This window comes from Triticum aestivum, chromosome 2B, assembly GCF_018294505.1.
Source record: "Triticum aestivum cultivar Chinese Spring chromosome 2B, IWGSC CS RefSeq v2.1, whole genome shotgun sequence".
In the NCBI taxonomy this organism is placed as follows: domain Eukaryota; kingdom Viridiplantae; phylum Streptophyta; class Magnoliopsida; order Poales; family Poaceae; genus Triticum; species Triticum aestivum.
This window is the reverse complement of record NC_057798.1, coordinates 444,119,930-444,128,127: the sequence shown is the minus strand read 5'-3', so window position 1 is coordinate 444,128,127 and position 8,198 is coordinate 444,119,930.

The following is an 8,198-nucleotide window of genomic DNA, read 5'->3' as shown; positions in this document are numbered from 1 at the left end:
CCAAAATGTTGCCTCGTTCCCATAAAACCAAGCGGCCCACACATATTTAAGGCGTCGACTCGAACCCGTTTATTACGACATGGCCCCGCATGCCATAGTAGTCCTACAAACCCTACCGTCGCACTCATCATCAGTTTTCATCAAGAGGACGAGGGAGAAGCCGATTTGTAGTGGAGACGCTTTAAAAAAAGGATCTGTAGTGGAGACCCCTACCCTAGGGTGCTCAATGAGTTCTGAAGAGTGACTTTTTTCTTTTGTGTTGTGGGTACAGCTTGACATGGCAAAGTCAAAAAAGAGCAAGGAAAATAATATAGTAGGGAGTGTTGTTACTCGTCGGGTGAAACGGAAAAGGTTCTGCCGTCGAGATTCTGCTGGTACTTATAGTGTAGTAGAAGGTCCAAGTCCACCGGCTAAATCTACAAACACAGTATCACCTGCTCCACCAGCTGCAGCATCCGCTTCAACTGTACCAGCATCTCAACCAGTTACTCGTTTGTTTGCTCCGGAACTGGCCAGTTCCCAAGCTGCCTTCACACCTAACACTACTTCCGAAGCACTGCTGACACAACAAGACTTGGCAAGATCAGATGAACCTCATGAGCATCAACACCAAGACGGTACCTGACCGAGTCAAGTTGCAGTTGCATGCTCCTTTATATGTACTCTCACAGTTTGATGTACACTAACACTTTCCATATTCGTTGTTGAACTAGCACCACGGCGCAAGCGGAAACAGACATCAAGGATAATGCTTGACAGATTAACAAAATCTAAAGGAGGAAGAATGGAGATCCATTTTGAGGCAGGTTTAAAAAGGCCACGTGATGCTACAGAGTCAGCCAAGTTAGTATCAGAGGCAGCCGTTGCCGTTAGGTGTCATGCGCGTATCCTCCCAACGTGGATCCAGTATATGAATGAGAAAGACAATACCCAGTTTAACACCTTCCTTGACCATTTATCCGTAAGTAATGTTATTCATCGCAATTAGTAATATTGTCTTGCTCTGTCCCATACTTTCTAGCTTCCTCCTAATAAGACTCAGATTCTTTTTTCAACAGATGAGGTTCAAGTTGGATCTGAAAGATGATGCAACTAAACAAGCATGCACTCATGTTTTTCAGTCTGCTCTGCGACAGTATCGGTACCACCTTAGAAAATCTCACTTTGAAGGCAAGGCTAACAATGAAATCGCCCAAACATCTCCAGTGGAATATATTACAGATGAAGACTGGACAACCCTTGTTAAACACTGGTCTGATCCAAAGTATCAGGTAGGCTATATGTATTTGATCAGACCACATATTGAACTTGTATTTATGTATGTGCCTTACAAGTGTATCTTCTTCTAGGCTAACTGTTTGAAGAACAAAACCAACCGTTCTAAAGTGAAATTCCAACAGACAACAGGATCTCATAGGTATATTGCACACTGCGAGGCTCTTGTAAATAGCTGCTACTTCCTTATTTTTTTGTGCCATATTATTGTATCTATATTGACTTGTTCCAAATACAGAGGAAAGCCCATGCGGACCAAAAAGAACCTGAACCGAATGCAGTGCAAATCTTCAAGGATTGCCACACCAGTAAGATGAAGGGCATGAGCACATCAGTTCAAGCCGCTGTTGTAAGTCCTTACTCCTCCTGCCTTGAACTGATTGGTACTGTGATGTGTTTATTTAACTACTTGGTTTGCAGCCAATGTCATTTACTCTGTTCACTTTTATACACTGTTGTCTTAATGTATCATTTCACCTTACATGGTTTAAAAGAGATGAAGGATATTCTTTTGGTCTTGATCTATAATCGAGTTGTTATGTTCACGTGCGCACACAATGATAAAATAGCCTGTTTGTTTTATATCTGTTTGCCCATGATATGAATGATGTCATACTATGTTCATCCTACTTTAAACCATGCCTCTTTATCCTTAGATGTCAACGAATGTGAGGAAATAGACAATACAGTAGGCATGCTACATGGACATATGTTCCAAAAGTGATTTTATTATGTAGTTGGCACTACAATACATGCTAATGTATTACAGTAGTTCACCAAAATAAGTTATGTATAAACGTTTAACCTACTTTGTTTGTTTTTGTCTCATTAGTAACTTATCTGGTACATTAATCTACAAGTTCAAACTTTCAGGAAGCTATGGAACAAATGATTGAACAGCCACAACCACCTGAAGGTGATGAGGCTACTACAGGCATAGTGTCACCTCTTGCTGTAGTGCATCGGTATCTCTCCTCTAACAGTGCAAAAAGCACCTTCCTGCGTAATTCTGGGTTGGTTGTCAAGGTAACCTCGTCCAAATCGCCTACTGAACAAAATCTTCCTGCTAGACAGAGTGATATATCTGTGCTCCAGACACAAGTCCAATCCCTAATGGACATTCTTTCGGAAACAAGAATAGTGGTTGAGAAATGTCGTCAAGATATGAATGGTTTTGAAACCGGACTATCAGACATTCGCTTCGTTGTTCAAGAGCAATGGTGGGAAAAAGGTGGAGATCATGCTGCTCCGTCAAATTATACAGCCTGAAACATTAGCACTCAGGTCAAATGATCTGTGCTTCTATACATCTGATGGTGCTTTTATCTGGAAGGACTGTAAACTTTATGCCAACAGGCCTTTGTATGGTTGGAATTTATTTTGTTGTGATACAACATTTATGATGCTGCCACAGGCTGCAGTAATTACGACGCTATTTTTGTATAGTGTAGGTTTATCTTAGTAATGTATTCGGCCGAAAGCTTCGTAGGAGCCCAACATGCCAACATTCGTCGGGCCCATTCCAACTGGGCTAAAAACGATTACGGGCCGAAATTGGCATGTAGCCCACTAAAAATATCTGGGCTTAAATCAGCATAAGCTTTCATATTTGTCTGGTAGGCCTGTGCCCATAGTGGGCCTTTAACAGGCCTAAACATAATTTGGGCCCTTAGTTTAAAATAGGCCGTTTACAGGTGTAAATATCTCGAGCCCATAAAAAACATGGGCCTTTAATATACTGAAAGTGAGATTGGGCCCTGATTGTGCCAAATAATCCACTGGACTTAGCAGGCCGAAATGGTGGCCCATTTACGATGCGAATATTTGACAGGCCGAAATTCGGACGGGCCGTAAATGCGCCGACCTAATACATGGGCCTTTAATAGGCCGGAACTTCGGTCGGGCTAGATTATCGTCATTTTTATATGGGCCGTTAATGGGCCCGATATGACGTTGGGCAACATATGGCCCATGGTTTACGTCCGGCGTTAACAGGCCGAAAATGACAACAGGCCGAAAGTGGCCCAAATCTATAGTGGGCCTCTAACAGGCCGAATGACAGACATGGCCGAATATGACCCAAATCCTTCACGGTCGTTTATGGGCCGAAAGTTTTGGTGGCCTGTAAATGGGCCCAAATGAAGCCGGACCTTTAACAAGACGGAAATACACCAGGCCGTAATTCGGCCCAATTACTTAGCGGACTGTTAACGGGCCAGAAGTGACCATGGGCCGCATTGATGACAAGTTTAGACCAGGCCATTGACGGGCCGATTTGACATAGAATGTTGGGTCTTTAGTTGGGCCGGCCCATTATGGTCTGCAGATTCTTGTGGGCCTTTAGCTGGGCCGGCCCATTGTGGTCCGGAAAATCTTGTGGGCCTTTAGCTGGGCCGGCCCATTATGGTCCGAAAAATCATGTGAGCCTTTAGCTGGGCCGGCCCATTATGGTCCGCTAAATTTTGTGGGCCTTTAGCTGGGCCGACCCATTATGGTCTGCTAAATCTTATGGGCCTTCGGTTGGGCCGGCCCATTTAAACTTTGTGGGCCACTTTTGGGCCGGTCCACGTGTCAACATATCATAGGCCCATCTCGACCGTTGGATGAGTGACACCTGTGCCAACGCGGAGCTGACACATGGATCCGTCAGCCAATGAGAATTTTACACGTGGAAAATCGGCATTGGTCGTGGCTGTTAACGGTTTATTGCATCCAAAATCCGACCAGATAGCTTAATGGCGTTCCGTTACGGTGGATGCCACGTGTCGGTCACCCTTGACGAAAGCACTTCTATGACGCGCAATTTATCATCATGGAAGTGGACACTTCCGTGATGATAGTTTTGGTAATGTCATGGAACACTTCTACGACAGCACAGGTATGACTATCTTGATTCTATCATAAATTTGTCATGGATGTACATGCATGACAAAAAACGCGACCTACTGTGACAAACACCTACCATCACGGAAGTGTATTTTTTTGTAGTGCTCTCAACAGTGCGGCACCCAGAGATTCTGAATCTTCTCCTGCATCATCGTTCATACCATCGATGCCTTCGGAGTCGAAGTCAAGCACGTTGGTTAAATCATCAACCGTGGCAATGAAGTGGGTGGTGGGTGGGCAACGAATTCCTTCATCGCCTGCTTCCCACTCGAGCCGGGCATAGTTTGGCCAAGAGTCTCCTATCAAAGAGAGAGACTTTAATGAGTTCAGCATGTCGCCTAAGGGCGAGTGCTGGAAGATATCTGCAGTGGTAAACTCCATTACCGGATCCCGACCAGGCTCGGCGGGCTCGGGAGCGCGCGGACTGGAACCTACAACCGGATACGAGTTCGGGGGTCCGGAGTCACAGGCTTCCTTAGAAGTGAGGCCTGTGTTCGGCTCCAACGCCGATGAGTGTGCGGCCTGCGGGGCGGGGTCCATCCACCCGTCCTTGGGCCATGCAGTCTGCTCCGGATTTAGGTCCGGGACTACTACAGGGGTAATATCCCGAGCACTGTCCGACAGCAGGTCTAGGCCATGCTCATCGTGACTGCCCGACACTCCTGGCACAGGCCCGATTCCGTCAAAGATCAAGTCCCCGCGGATATCGGCCATGTAGTTCAGGTTTTCGAACCTGATCTGGTGGCCAGGGGCGTAGCTATGAATCTGCTCTAGATGGCAAGCGAATTGGCCCGCAGTGCGAATCCCCGAACATGAAGATCTGTCCAGGGAGAAAAGTCTCACCCTGGACCGTGTTGTTGACGATTGAAGGCACCATCGAGCCTTGCAGCGATGACACAGAGGAACTCTCAATGAAAGCACCAATGTCGGTGTCAAAACCGACGGATCTCGGGTAGGGGGTCCCGGTCTATGCGTCTTAGGCTGATGGTAACAAGAAGCAAGGGACACAATGTTTACCCAGGTTCGGGCCCTCTCGATGGAGGTAAAACCCTACTTCCTGCTTGATTAATATTGACGATATGAGTAGTACAAGAGTAGATCTACCACGAGATCGTAGAGGCTAAACCCTAGAAGCTAGCCTATGATGATTATGATTGTAATTGTGATCAGACTTCTAAGGACCAACCTCTCCGGTTTATATAGACACCGGAGAGGGCTAGAGTTTACACGGAGTCGGTTACAAGGAAGGAAATACAATATCCGGATCGCCAAGCTTGTCTTCCATGCAAAGGAGAGTCCCATCCGGACATAGGACAGAGTCTTGAGTCTTGTATCTTCACGCTCCAATAGTCCGGACGTTGTATATAGTCCGGCTGTCTGGATACCCCCTAATCTAGGACTCCCTCACCCCTTTCCTTCTCCCTCTCTCTTTCCCTCCACTTCCCTCTTTCCCCCTTCTTTGGAAAGGAAGGGGGCGACTAGGACTAGGAGTCCTAGTGGGACTCCCCCCACTTGGCGCGGCCCCTAGGCCGGCCTCCTCCCCTCTCCTCCTTTATATACGGGGGAAGGGGGCACCCCAAAGCACAATAGTTGTTTCTTAGCCATGTGCAGTGCTCTCCTCCATTGTTTACACCTCCGGTCATATTGTCGTAGTGCTTAGGCGAAGCCTTGCACGGATCACATCACCAACACCGTCACTATGTCGGCGTGCTGACGGTACTCATCGACTCCTTCGTGCCTCTACTGGATCAAGAGTTCGAGGGACGTCATCGAGATGAACATGTGCAGAACTCAGAGGTGCCATACGTTCGGTACTTGATCTGTTGATTCGAGAAGACGTTCGACTAAATCAACCGCGTTAAGTTAACGCTTCCGCTTTCGGTCTACGAGGGTACGTGGACACACTCTCCCCCTCTCGTTGCTATGCATCTCCTAGATAGATCTTGTGTGAGCGTAGGAATTTTTTGAAATTGCATGCTATGTTTCCCAACATGTCGGGTGTGAGGAAGCTAGCCTTAATAACCAATGCTAAGAGTGTTATCCCAATGGTGTCTTACTTCGTAGCTTGTCGATCCCTTCATCACACTGAGGTGTATACTAGCTTTCTTCCTCCTGCATAACTCATGTAGTTGTTGGATTCTCACTGTGCTTGCATCATCGTATGAGTGACTTGCATGACCTTGGCAGCATGCTCAGAATATATGGAAGTATGTGTAGCCGAGCATTTGATTCCTGAGGCAGGCACTTGTGTCTTGACTAGCTCGTGTTTCTATCCAAACTGTTGTGGGCTTGACTCCTGAGATGCAATGCCAACTCACTATGTAATTACTTGTTCCATTGACGATGACTATTTGTAGTGCCATTGATAACCCACAAGTGTAGGGGATCGCAACAGCTTTCGAGGGTAAAGTATTCAACCCAAATTTATTGATTCGACACAAGGGGAGCCAAAGAATATTCTTAAGTATTAGCAGTTGAGTTGTCAATTTAACCACACCTGGATAACTTAGTATCTGCAGCAAAGTATTTAGTAGCAAAGTAGTATAATAGTAATGGTAACAGTGGCAAAAGTAAAGATAGTAATTTTTTAGTAGTTGTAACAGTAGCAACGGAAAAGTAAATAAGCGAAGCACAATATGTGAAAAGCTCGTAGGCACTGGATCAGTGATGGATAATTATGTCGGATGCGATTCCTCATGTAATAGCCATAACATAGGGTGACACAGAACTAGCTCCAATTCATCAATGTAATGTAGGCATGTATTCCGAATATAGTCATACGTGCTTATGGAAAAGAACTTGCATGACATATTTTTTCCTACCCTCTCGTGGCAGCGGGGTCCTAGTGGAAACTAAGGGATATTAAGGCCTCCTTTTAATAGAGAACTAGAACAAAGCATTAACACATAGTGAATACATGAACTCCTCAAACTATGGTCATCACCGAGAAGTATCCCGATTATTGTCACTTCAGGGTTGTCGGATCATAACACATAATAGGTGGCTATAGACTTGCAAGATAGGATCAAGAACTCACATATATTCATGAAAACATAATAGGTTCAGATCTGAAATCATGGCACTCGGGCCCTAGTGACAAGCATTAAGCATAGCAAAGTCACAGCAACATCAATCTTAGAACATAGTGGATACTAGGGATCAAACCCTAACAAAACTAACTTGATTACATGGTAAATCTCATCCAACCCATCACCGTCCAGCAAGCCTATGATGGAATTGCTCATGCACGGTGGTGAGCATCATGAAATTGGTGATGGAGGATGGTTGATGATGACGACGACGATGAATCCCCCTCTTCGGAGCCCCGAACGGACTCCAGATCAGCCCTCCCGAGAGAGATTAGGGCTTGACGGCGGCTCCGTATCATAAAACGCGATGAAACTTTCTCTCTGTTTTTTTCTCCGCAAAACGGAATATATGGAGTTGGACTTGAAGTCGGTGGAGCATCAGGGGGCCCATGAGACAGGGGGGCGCGCCCAGGGGGAGGGGGCGCGCCCCCCACCCTCGTGGACAGGGTGTGGCCCCCTGGCCTTGATTCTTTTGCTAGTGTTTTTTATATTTTCCAAAAGTTATCTCCGTGGATTTTCAGGTCATTCCGAGAACTTTTGTTTTCTGCACAATAAACAACACCATGGCAGTTCTGCTGAAAACAACGTCAGTCCGGGTTAGTTTCATTCAAATCATGCAAGTTAGAGTCCAAAACAAGGGCAAAAGTGTTTGGAAAAGTAGATACGTTGGAGACGTATCAACTCCCCCAAGCTTAAACCTTTGCTTGTCCTCAAGCAATTCAGTTGATAAACTGAAAGTGATAAAGAAAAACTTTTACAAACTCTATTTGCTCTTGTTGTTGTAAATATGTAAAGCCAGCATTCAAGTTTTTAGCAAAGATTATGAACTAACCATATTCACAATAACACTTAGGTGTCATGTTTACTCATATGAATGACATAATCAACTAGCGAGCAATAATAATAAATCTCGGATGACAACACTTTCTCAAAACAATCCAATATGAT